Raw genomic sequence first — 12,467 nt, 5'->3', positions numbered from 1 at the left:
TAAAAAAATAATTAAAAAAAGAATAATTAGTATAGTAAAGGATTAAGAAAAACCCTTGGGAAAATGGTTGAAATCTTTAATATTTTTGCAAAATTTACCCACTTTATAGTAATATTGTAAAAGTAAAATGTTACATAATAAATGTTCTATCAAATTTTGTATCTTAAAAAATTTGCCTCTTAAGAAAAAGAGAACTAATTCTAGGAATTAGTATAAAGATGCAATTCTTACATAAATGTTATTAGTTGTATAAGATAAATACACCTTTTCTATACTTTCCAAGTTTCACTTTTAATGTACTGGCCCAATCAAAACATATTTTACTTTCACCATGAGATTTTATTTCCTATTTTAAGTGGATTCACTTAAAAATATTTTTTATTGATTTCAGAGAGGAAGGTGGAAGGATAGAGAGAAACACCAATGATGAGAGAGAATCATTGATTGGCTGCCTCCTGCACGCCCCCTACTGGGGATCCAGCCTGCAACCCAGGCCTGTGCCCTGACTGGGAATCGTATCATGACTTGCCAGTTCATAGGTTGATCCTCAACCATTGAGTCATGCCGGCTGGGCTTAAGTGGATTCACTTTTAAGTGCTCTTCTTTTTTGGGTACTAAGTATCTTTATATATTGAGAACCACTTGTAGTTAATTTCAGGGGAAAAACTAGAACTAAAATATGACATTTGTAGGTAGATGACCAGGAGACTAGAGAATGAAAGGGAGTACACTTACTAGTAATATCAGGACTATCGGTACAACCTGGAACTGCTCTGGGAAAACTGAAACACACAGTCACGCTTCTTTTAGGGAGTTATATATGTTGAACTATTTATAGAAGAAATATTTACTGATGGTATGAACAATCTCCTGCAATAGTGACTTCCCTGCCATTGGAAATACTCAATAATACTGTCAGTAATTATAAAAGATGACATCTGTTTCCAATTTCCAGGAGCACTGCTCTTTGATATGTACCTAAAACCATTATATAGTCCTGCTTGGCTATAGAGAGCCCTTTCATCTAAAAAAAAAAAAAAATGAAGACATTGTATCTTTGTTTTCTGCCTGCCCTGTGAACCCACTTGATGGATGGGGGGAGGGGTTTTGGTTTTTGATAAACTCATTGCTGGTCTTTCTCAAGTTTTAGCACATTCCTTAGCTGAGTCCTCACTACCTTTGGCCGAGTCTTGGATTGCCTTAGATGTCCATGCCAGGCACGAATCAGCCTTATCGAACTGCATTTAGAAAAATGAGACTGGAAAGGGGAGCATTAATGTCAGACTGAAGGTAAAGATTTAAATATGTTATTTGTAGAAGAGGATGTGGGAGAGTTTATAATTGGTTAGTGCTTTAAAAAGCAGGGGGATGTTTCTTCTCTTCCAATAAAGAGAAAAATTGGATGCAAACTGTCTACCATTCTCTTCAAATATTGGCATAAATCAAATTTTCCTAAGAAAAAGTTAATAACATATTCTACTAGACTTCTGACTCAAAATAGCAACTTGAAAACATGTGTGGATAAGCTGAGAGGCAATCATCTAATATCTGGATATCTACAAAAGGTGGAACAAAGTCAGATTTTTTTCTTGAGCTCTGTCACTAAACGAACTTCCCTAACTTCTGCCAATCATATTTTTAGCGTACTAGAGAAGATCTTATCTGCAGCTAAAGAAACAAAACAACTCAAAGACAATAAAGAAAGAAACTTCGGCAATATCAAATATAGAACTTCAAATGATTCTGTTTTCATTACCATTTCTCACTTCTCCATCTTGCTTGCTGCGGCTTACACCTCTCAGGGGTTTTGCTGCTGACAGTATCTTCCTTGTAATCAGCAGGTTTCCTCGTGTGCACTCTAGGGGCAACATCTCTGCTCTGTTCTATCTCTCTAGAGAAATTTGTAAATACTATTTCATGTACTGATAGCTTGCTGTCTGCCCATATGCTGTGAAGTGAAGTAGACAGACTCTACCCACCTATCTGCATGGAACTTCTTTTCAGGCTTCCTCATACCCCATACTTATATGAATGGAAAAGTAAGACCCACTAGTCACTGAAGAAATCCTGAAGCAGGCAAGAGGAAATACCAAAATAAACAAGTATTTATGAAAGAGAAAATTTATAAGCAACAGACGTTTTAAAACTGTGATTGAAGACTTCCCGTCTAGACAAGATGGCAAGGACCTCCTTATCTTCATATCAACACCAAAGACAGTAAAAACAGGAAAACTATAGATCAATATTTCTCCTGAACTTACAAGCAAAAATCTTCAACAAAATACTAACAAATTGAATCTAACAATATATAAAAATCATTATATACCATGACCACATTGGATATATTCCAGGTTTGGAAGAGTGGTTCAATATTGAAAAAAATTAATTAGTAGAATAGATCATATCACCAAGCTAAATAAGAAAAAGCATGTGATCATCTCAATTGAGGCAGAGAGGACATCTGACAAAATTTAATACATACTAATGACAAAAAATTTAGCAACTTAGGAATAGGGAGGGAATTACCTCAGTGTGATAAACAGCATGTATAAAAAATCTACAACTAATTTCATGGTGAGAAATGGAATGCTTTCCTTCTAAAATCAAGAATAAGGAAAACATTTCTTTGTTTACCACTCTTATTTAACATTGTCCTGGATGTTCTAGCTACTAAAATGAAGCAAGAACGTGAAATAAAAGGCATATAGATTGGAAAGGCAGAAGTAAAATTGTCTTATTTTGTAGATGAAGATGACATAAATATGTACGTATAATTTACAAAGAATCTATAGAAAAACACCTAGAACTAAACAAATTAGTTCAGCAAGGTCATTTTATACAAGATTCATGACACAAACATTAATCCCATTTCTACCAGGTATATTCTACAATAAACATGTGAAAACCAAAACAAGAAACACAATACCAATTACAATCACTCCAAAGAAAAATAGGTATATACTTAACAAAACACATGTGAGACCTGTATGCTGAAAATTACAAATGCTGATGAAAGAAATCAAGAAATAAATGGAGCCCTGGCCAGTGTAGTTCAGTTGGCTGGAGCATTGTCCTATACCAGTTCCATTCCTGAGCAGGGCATACACCTAGGTTGTTGTGGGTTCGATCCCCAGTTGGAGTGCGTATGAGAGACAACCAATTGATTTTTCTCTCTCACATCAATGTTTCTCTCTCTTCCTTCTTGTCTCTAAAATAAATCTTTTTAAAAGTTTTTTTTTAAATAAATAAATGGGGAGACATGTAGTGTTGATGAATTGGAAGACTCAACGTAGTAAAGATGGCAATTTCCCACAAATTAATCTATCAGTTGAATACAATATCTATCAAAATCCCAGGGAGGATTTCTGTACACATAGAAAAGCTTGTTCTAAATTTTATATGGAAAGGCATATGCTCTAGAACAGCTAAAACAAACTGACAAAGGATGATAAAGTGGGAGGAGTCACGGTCACACGCTAAGACTTACTATGTAGCTACAGTAATCAAGACCGTGTGGTATTGACAGAGGGGTAGACACATTGATCAATGGAACAGAAAACAACACCCAGAAATAGTCTCACACAAATATGTCCAATTGATTTTGGCAAGGGTCCAACAGCAATTCTATAAAGAAAGGAAAGCTTTTTCAACAAATGGTGCTGGAGCAAATGGACATTCATAGGCAAAAAAAAAAAAAAAAAAAAGAACCTTGACTCCTTGACTGAAACCTTTTTACAAAAATTGAACTCAAAATGGGCAATAGACTTAGGGTAAAATGTAAATGTATAAACTCTTTAGAAAATGAAAATATAGGAAAAATTTATCTATATCTAAGGATAGAAAGAAATTTCTTAGACTTGACACCAAAAGCATGAAAAAAACCGGGAGGGGTGAGGAAAAATTGGTAAATTGGACCTCATCATAATTTAAAACATTTGCTCTACAAAAGTTTAAGTTAAGCTGAAAAGGTAACTTACAGACTGGGAGAAAATGTCCACAAACCACATATCCAATTAGCCCAATATTTAGAATATATAAAGAACTCTCAAACTCAGCATGGAAAACACAAACAACCCAATTAGAAAATGTGCAAATGATATGTAGAGAAATCTTACTGAAAAAAATATACAGATGAAAAATAAGTACATGAAAATATATTCATCATTAGCTATCAAGGGAATATGAACTAAAGGTACAATGAGATATCACTACATATCTATCAGAGTGGCTAAAATAAAAAAACAGTGACAACACAGAATGCTGGTGAAGTTACCAGATCATGCGTACATTCCTGGTGTGAACATATAAAGTCTTTCATTTTGTATAGTTCTTCCCATGTCTCATCTTCTATCTGCTAGAGCGGATGCTGCCTGATTCAACTCGATTTTTGTTCAAATAAACTCCTAAAATTTGTAAATATGCCCCAGTTTATCTTTAACACAATCATGCATAGATTATTGTAATCAATCTCGTCAAAAGAAGAGTTACAATTGAATGTTTAAAATAGATTGGGAAGTGGGAGGGTGGGGTGAGAGAGAGGGAGGGATAGATGAACTTAAAATTCTTATTTTAAAAATTGGGGATTTAATTTACATTTTTAAAAATGTGTGGAACGCAAAACCAGGGGAGACGCATTTCATTAGCAATTTTAAAGGTAATTATTAGAAGCCCTAAGTATAGTGCTATCATCATTAAAAATTAAGAAAAGAGGAAGAGATGATGGAGTTGATATTAGTATCCTTTTCAATAATAGCAGAAAGTTCAATTAAAATTATAACGTCTGCACATCAAAAATTAGCCCTAAAAAAATTATTCAGATCCATGATTTACTCCCAAAAGACCTAGAAACAGAAATCGTTAAATGTGATTGCCCTTGGAGAGTGGAGCGGGAAGCTGTGAGGTGACAGACTCTGTGAATGTTATAAGCCAGTCTATTCTATTTGATTTTCTGCTACGTGCATACATTACATTGATCAAGGGGGGAAAAGTATACAAGATTCACTAGCTGTAACCTCCTGGGAGGCCTTGGCCCCCGATCACTCTGCAGGGGGATGTAAAGTCACACAAAAGGTGCGCACTTAGGAAACATCTGTCACTGCAGCGAAATGTTGAGGAGGGACCAATAAAAGCCACAAATGAGAATCGCAACCCAAACACCACATGTAGGAACATCTGTGTTCGTTCTGACAAATTCTGCTGGTCACGGCTTGACCTCATCCATCACTGCAAAACACCTAACGCGATCAGGGAAACAACAGCCTTGCCTCTGAGGCATTAATTCCAAATTATCAATATAGGCCCACGCACACATTCTGGGCTAATTCCGGTGCGATTGCTTTGGCACTGCTGAAGCACTCCGTATTTGTAATGGCTGGTTATTCCCTTTATGCGCTCTATCCACTCTCAGGAGAGACTAGCTGAGATGATTTCTGCTCTGACACGTGTGCACGCTGAATTAGATTTCTAGAACCCATTCATGTGTTGTTAGTCATCCTTTTACATACACACCTCCGGCTACATTTGCAGATTTTACCTGTCATGGTTCCCTCCCACGCTCACTTCCTGTGAGGAGCTGTGGGAGAACACAGCCCCTCAGAGCTTAGCAGTTTCTTTGATGGCCCATTTCCCCAGTGGGGTCCTCAGAGCGGACGGGGCCTCTGGGAGCAGAGCAGGGTGTGGGCTCCTGGCCAGCTGGGCTCCCAGGTCTCCAGCAACCTCCAGAAGCACAGTAGGTGGAGCTCAGGTGCCGCATTACACTTTGCCTTTGGAGGGACTTGCTGCTGCTTTTCAGCAAACAGCCTATGCCATTGACCCGTTCCGCACAGAGCTCGCCTCTGGGATGAAGCACACAGATGTGAATAACGATGAGGAGAGAGCAACTCTTGGGGGAAGGCTCGCGGCCCGCCCTGTCAGAAGGCGACCCGCAAAGGCTCCTTTGGAAGCTGCTCTTGGGAGGATTTGGGGGTCATTCGCCGGAAACTACCCAAGTGAAAACGGGTTCTGACAGCATTTACCACACCCGCCCGTCTCTCAGGGAGCAGAAGTTTATCGTGTATTTTTACCAATCTGCCAAGTTACAGCTCCGCAAGCTTTGTGTCCAAAGGAGAGCCTTTGTTGTAAGTGCAGGAGCTCTGAAGGCAGATAGCTTCGGCTTACCTTGGGGCTCCCCGCCTGGGCGCCCTGGAACCTTGCACAGGTGAGTTTACCTCTCAGCACCAGTCGCCACTTCTGTTAAAAGGGGACAGTGATATCAATACCCACCTTGGGGGTTCAGGGCAAGTGCTGGGGCAACCTGTGTGCTGGGTGCTAGGAAGTACTCAATAATTGATAGCAATTATTATTATTTCCCCCCCACAAAGTTTACATTAGAAGGTGTGACAAGAATGTCTTGAGCCTCAGCCTGGTGGCTCAGTTGTTTAGAGCCTTGCCACATACACCAAAATGTTGCGGGTTCGATTCCTGGTCGGGTATATACCGGGGTTGAGGTTCGATCCCCTGTCAGGTCACGTACTGGAGGCAACTCATCCATGTTTCTCTCTCATATTGATATTTCTCTCTCTCAAATCAATACAAATATATCCTTGGGTGAGGATTAAAAAAAAGAATGTCTTGAGATTACAAGTTGCACATAAAGACTTAGAAGAGAGAGAATGGAGAGAAAATTTGTTTTTAAAAATGTCTTTATTGATTTTAGAGAAAGAGGAAGGGAGAGGGCTAGAGAGATAGGAACATCAATGAGAGAGAGAAACATCTGTCAGCTGCCTCCTGCACACCGCCCCCACTGTGGATAGAGCCCAGAACCCTGCCATGTGCCCTGACTGGAATCAAACTAGTGACCTATTGGTTCATAGGTTGACACTCAACCACACTGGCTAGGTGAGAAAATATGTCTTACTGTAAAACCCTTCAGTTTGTTTTTTCTTGACTTTTCTGTAAGCGACACTTTCCTTTCCATCATCAGCCATCTCCATTGTCTCAAGGAGAATCAGCGTGGTAGGGATATTAAAAAAAAAAAAAAAAGCACATAGTTAATGTTCCATCTTGGACTGCCAAAATTAGCTTGTGATGTCATCCTCAGAAACCTATTTGGATAGCCAAATGTTGCATTTGCAAGAATTAATTTTGTGGGGGTGGGGAGAGAGAAAGAGAAAGAGAGAGATTCTTAAAAATCCAAGCATAAGGCCCTAAAGGAGGCAGGAATCAGATTGTGCTGGAGCAACAGATCACAAGAGAAGACTGAGGGACTCCAACGATGGCCTCCCAGCCGGAATGCACAAGGTTAGGGTGACCACATAACTCAATGTCTGAACAGGTCCCTGTTGGGAGTAAAAGGGGCACTATCATTCCTTTTCCTGGGACCAAATGAGTAAGCTAGAATATGACCCAGGCAAAGCAGAGCATGTGGCCACGTAGTCCAGGTGCACTGGGAGGAGAAAGGGGAAGAGGAGCTGCAGGATCAATCGGGAGGGAATCTGGCACTACATGAGGAAAGCAGGGTCAGCAGAAAGTGCCCAACACCATTTCTTGCCAGCACCAGAGCAGAGAGCTGTGGGGGACCAGCTAGGATGGCAGCTCCTCCATCAATTCCAGAGTAAACCCACTCCTCACCTGCCTGATGAGCCATGTGGCTCTCTGGGAGAGCCTTCCACCTGTATCCGCCAGCATATCCAGCCGGAATGCACCAGCAGAATTGAGGTCCCAGCAGAATTGAGGTCCCCTCCTCCCACAGACTTTGCTGAGCCACACTCAAACTCCTCTGCATGGCCCAGGATATCCAGAAGCCTCCAGGTGCTGAGAGACATTCATGGGGGAGTCCCCAGCACCCATAGGTGGGTGGAATTGACAGTGTTGGAACCCACCTCTTGTTATCGCAGATTCCAGCTGTTTTTTTTTGTTTTTGTCTTTTGTTTTTTTGCAATGGGAAACAGCATCTGGGAGACAATGGTGCAAAGTGGGAAGATACTGGTTTAAAGACTGGGAGGCTGGGAGTTGTACCAGAAAAATCTTAATGCCAGCTTTCCCCAGCCCCAAAGAGAAACATAACTTGCCTTAAGAACAAGTTTATCTTCCAGAACTAAAGTGGAGAAAAGAAAACAGACATTTGAAAATAATAACAGGTGGATTGTCAGTTTGCACACAAGGACTTTTCTGCAGTAAGTTTTCTTGAGTCATTTATTGTCCCTTGTAATTGCCCAGACATGAACATAAAAAGCACATGTTGGCCTTTTTGCTCTGGTGTCAACAGTGTAAGAGCCTTATTTGACCTAACGGGTATTTTGTACTGGCTCTAGACAGTTCACATTCACAACCACCCAGTCTCATAACTACCATGAACCTTTTGGAAAACATTTCTTGGGGTGAATTATGTATTTATATGTAAAATATCAGCAAACATCCTTTGCCCATAAATTTTGGGTGTTTTCAAACCAGATTATAGTAAGACAATGTATTTTATTCAGCAGATTTGTTTTAATCTAATTATGTAGGTGAATAAAAATTACTGCATGCTGGTGCATCTAATGTAAGTTATCTATTATTCACAGCACATTTACTTTTAATATTCATGCAGATTCCCTTTGACATAACCTACTGTGTCACAGTTAATCCAATAAAGATAAAATATAGCTCAGCAAAACACCAGTCGATTCCAGCTTTCTGGTAATTATTAAAGACTAGTTCACACTGGCTCCTTCCATCAGTGCATTTCCCCCCTGGATAGGATGGCGCTCCTCTTTGAGACTTCAATCCTCCCAATGGATTCGGAGGAGCACTCAGGCCCCTTTCAGACTCTGGGTCTCAGAGGTAGTTCAAAGAGCACAACGAGGCTTCACAGCTTCAGCCTCAAAGGCTGACAAGGTCTGTCTGATGCGTGGTGACTTAAAAAGTCATCTCTGGCAGAGCATGTGTTTGCTACCACTCCATCGAATCAGCCATTTATCAACGTATCTGTATTCACCCAGTGCACCTGCTAACAGCTCAGAGGAGAACACACACTGTCTCCTGCTGGACCGGCTATTGATTTGATTCCCTCCTCTAGTTTTATATTGTTTTGCTGCCCGGTGGGTGAAGCAACGACTTCACTGCATGAAATGAACATGGACCCCTGAACTGATGGCTTTTGGTTGTTGTGTTCAAGAGCCTGGAGGGCAACAGACGCTTCACAGGTTGAGGACAGCTGAGCTGGCTGAGTGGTTTTGCTTTCCTGTCCCAGCATGCCTTGCTTTTCACTTTTATCTACATCGCCGGCATTTCATTGTGTAGACCCTGCTAGGAAATTGCAGGGAGATCACTAGGAACTCCCAACCTCATCATCAAAAGCTGGGAGTACCCAACATCCACCAGGGCATGCAAATGGAACCCTGCATTGTGATCCGAACACCAATCCCCTCTCAGCCTAACCATCTCACCTTAAACATGTCCATGCAACAAGGAACGTTTCCTTTATTCTTTGCAATCCTGGGCATGTGATTCCAGCTGAGGCTTTTCCTATTCCACTTGTCTGTTTTTAATGAAAATAAAATGAGGCTACCTCACTGCATCATGAAAGTTATTATTATCATTTAGGAATGTCTTTCTCATCAATTTAATCTCCGGTGTGGTCATACACTTAGATTAACATTATAGGTAATGCTTCTATTATAGAAAACATTATTTTAATTGATTCTTATAGAAAAGGACAAAGACAAGGTCAATATTTTTTCTGTGCAACATTATATATTTTAAGTAGGGCAGTTATTTTAAGATGGCTGTAATTGCAGAGTAAGCTATAACGTAAGGTGGATGTGAAAGAGATTATTATTTGTTTCTGATTCCCTTTCTACTTTACACCAAATCAGTTTCTCCCCCGCTCTCTCTTAGAATGCCCCATGGATGGTGAAATTCACCAAAAGTCTTCCACAGTAGCCTTTTCTTCTTGCTTTGTACACATTCCCTAGATGATCGGATCTAATCATGGCTCCAATTATCTAAATGCAGAAAACGCCCCCAAATCTATTTCCAGCTTTGATTTATTGCTGAGCACCAGCCCCTCTTTCTCTCTGGGAAATGTTTACATTTAGATATATTGTCAACAACTTAATTCAATATACTCAGTCCTCAACTCATAACTTCTCCTGAATTCTTTATTAGCAGCATTGCTAGGTACCATCTCTCTCATCATTGGAGTCAACACTCCAGGTATAATTAGTCTCTAAGCAGCATCCATTAAATCTTCCATATTCACACCATCATTGTCACAAGCCCATCTCAGGACCCTGTCATCTCTAGTCTTGACCACTTCAATAAACTCCAGATTCATAACCCCTCTTCTCTATAATTGTTAGTATATTTGTTTAAAACACAATTTAATGGTGAAACTCTTCTATATTGTTCCCACCTAACAGTTTTATTGAAAAACAATAAAAAAGCTAATTGCTTGTTTAAATGCTTTTACTACCTCCTTTTTGCCTTCAGGATAAAGTTCAACATTACCTATCATTGCGTAGCAAACTGACCATAGCCAATTAATTACTACAGTGAATCCTAGGTTCTTCATAGTCAGCATTGGTAGTTTCACTGGTTAGAGGCCAAATTTCAACCTCCCTACCAGGAGGCACATTGTAGTTTAAGGATAGGGAACTAGACCAGTGGAACAAGTAGTCCAAACATAAACTCGCATATCCATGCCCACTGATTGATTTGGCACTGCAGAGCAGAGGAGAAAGGATAATCTTACCAATAAATAGTGCTGGGTCAAGTGGATATCCACATGGAAAAAAGAATGATTCTTCACCACTCCCACATACTGTACCTTAAATCAATTGAGGAAGGTAGCAAATTTATTTATGTATTTATTTTTTTAAAATAGATTTTTATTGATTTCAGGGATGAAGGGAGAGGGAGAGGGAGATAGAAACATCAATGATGAGGGAATCACACCCCAGACTGGGGATCGAGCCCACAACCTGGGAGTGTGGCCTGACCAGGAATAGAATTGTGACCTCCTGGTTCATAGGTCAATGCTCAACCACTGAGCCATGCTGGCTGGGCAAGGTTGCACATTTAAATGTAAAACCATAAAACTTCTAGAAGAGTGATTTCAAGTGTGAGGAGGATTTGGTGTATTGTTGTTCTGAGATGGAGGAGTCTATGTGCAAGGACTAAAGAGAGACCTCCAGAAGCTAAAGGCAACATCCAGTGCACATCCAGCAAGAAAACAGGATTCTTAGTTCTATAACTGCAAGGAACCAACTTCTACACACTACCAGAATGATCTAGGAAGCAATGTCTGTCCCAGAGCCTCTGGATAAGATCCCAGGCCAGCCAACACTTTGATTTCAGTCTTGTGAGACCTATAGGAGAAGAACTACTTGAGCCCACCCATACTTCTGACCTGCAGAACTGGGATATAAAAAAAAAACTGTATTGTTTTAAGTTGCTAAATTTGTAGTAATTTCAATAAAAAAAACTAATCCACTCATTGAGAAGAAAATGGAGAAGTGATTAAAAAAAATAGTCCACATGTGCTTAAAAAACAAAAGAAAGCAGAAATGGAGAAATAAATTGTGATTAAGCCTTACAAATAGACTGTGATAGAGCAGGGGTCAGTGCACTATGACCCACAGGTCAAACATTTAATTGGAGCAGAGCCAGGTCTATTTGTTTATGGATTGTCCGGGGCTGTGTCACGCTAGAGTTGAGAAGTTGCGAAAAAAGTCCTTATGGCAGCCAAAGCTGAAAATGTTTACTATCTGACCCTTTAGAGAAAAACGTTGTTGACCCTGGTATAGAAGAATGAAAAACAACAAACTGCATACTCCTGTGGATGAATATCACAAACATATGGTGACTGAAGCCAGAAACAGAAGAGCACTTACTGCACAACTTTGTTTATATAAAGTTTGCAACAAACTACACTCTGCTTCCAGGAGTCAGGATGGTGGTGCCTTTGGGAAGGCAGGGGCAGTAAGGAGTGACAGAGCTGGGTGTGCAGAGGCTTCTGGGGTTCTGGTAATATTCTCTTTCTTGGTGTGGTTGGTGGTTAAATGGTTTTGTGAAAAATCCATGAAGGATGATTTGCTCTTATTTTATGTATGCTATATTTTTCTACCAAAAAAAAATTTAAAACAGTATGACTTTATCCAGATATTTAAAAGATATATATACTTTTGAGGTCCATAGTACATTGACCTGAAACTCAAAATATATCGTATTTAAAATGTCCTCCAGAGATCATTGTAAGAACTACCACTTGTCCCTAATGTCTTGCTCCTTATCTTGAGCCATCGGTATTGACATCACCTAGGAACTCATTGGAAATGCAAACTCTCAACCCTACCCTAGACCTGCTGAGAAGAAACTGTATTTTTGTAAGCTCCCAGGGAATTAATTCCCTTACAATTGAAGTTTGAGAAGTACTGTTCCTATGGAACTGCTATTTCACTGCTACTTATCCTTCACAAACCGTATATTCCTAACTGGTCATAACT

Source organism: Myotis davidii, unplaced genomic scaffold (genome assembly GCF_000327345.1).
Source record: "Myotis davidii unplaced genomic scaffold, ASM32734v1 scaffold98, whole genome shotgun sequence".
Lineage (NCBI taxonomy): Eukaryota > Metazoa > Chordata > Mammalia > Chiroptera > Vespertilionidae > Myotis > Myotis davidii.
Note: the sequence above shows the minus strand (reverse complement) of the source record.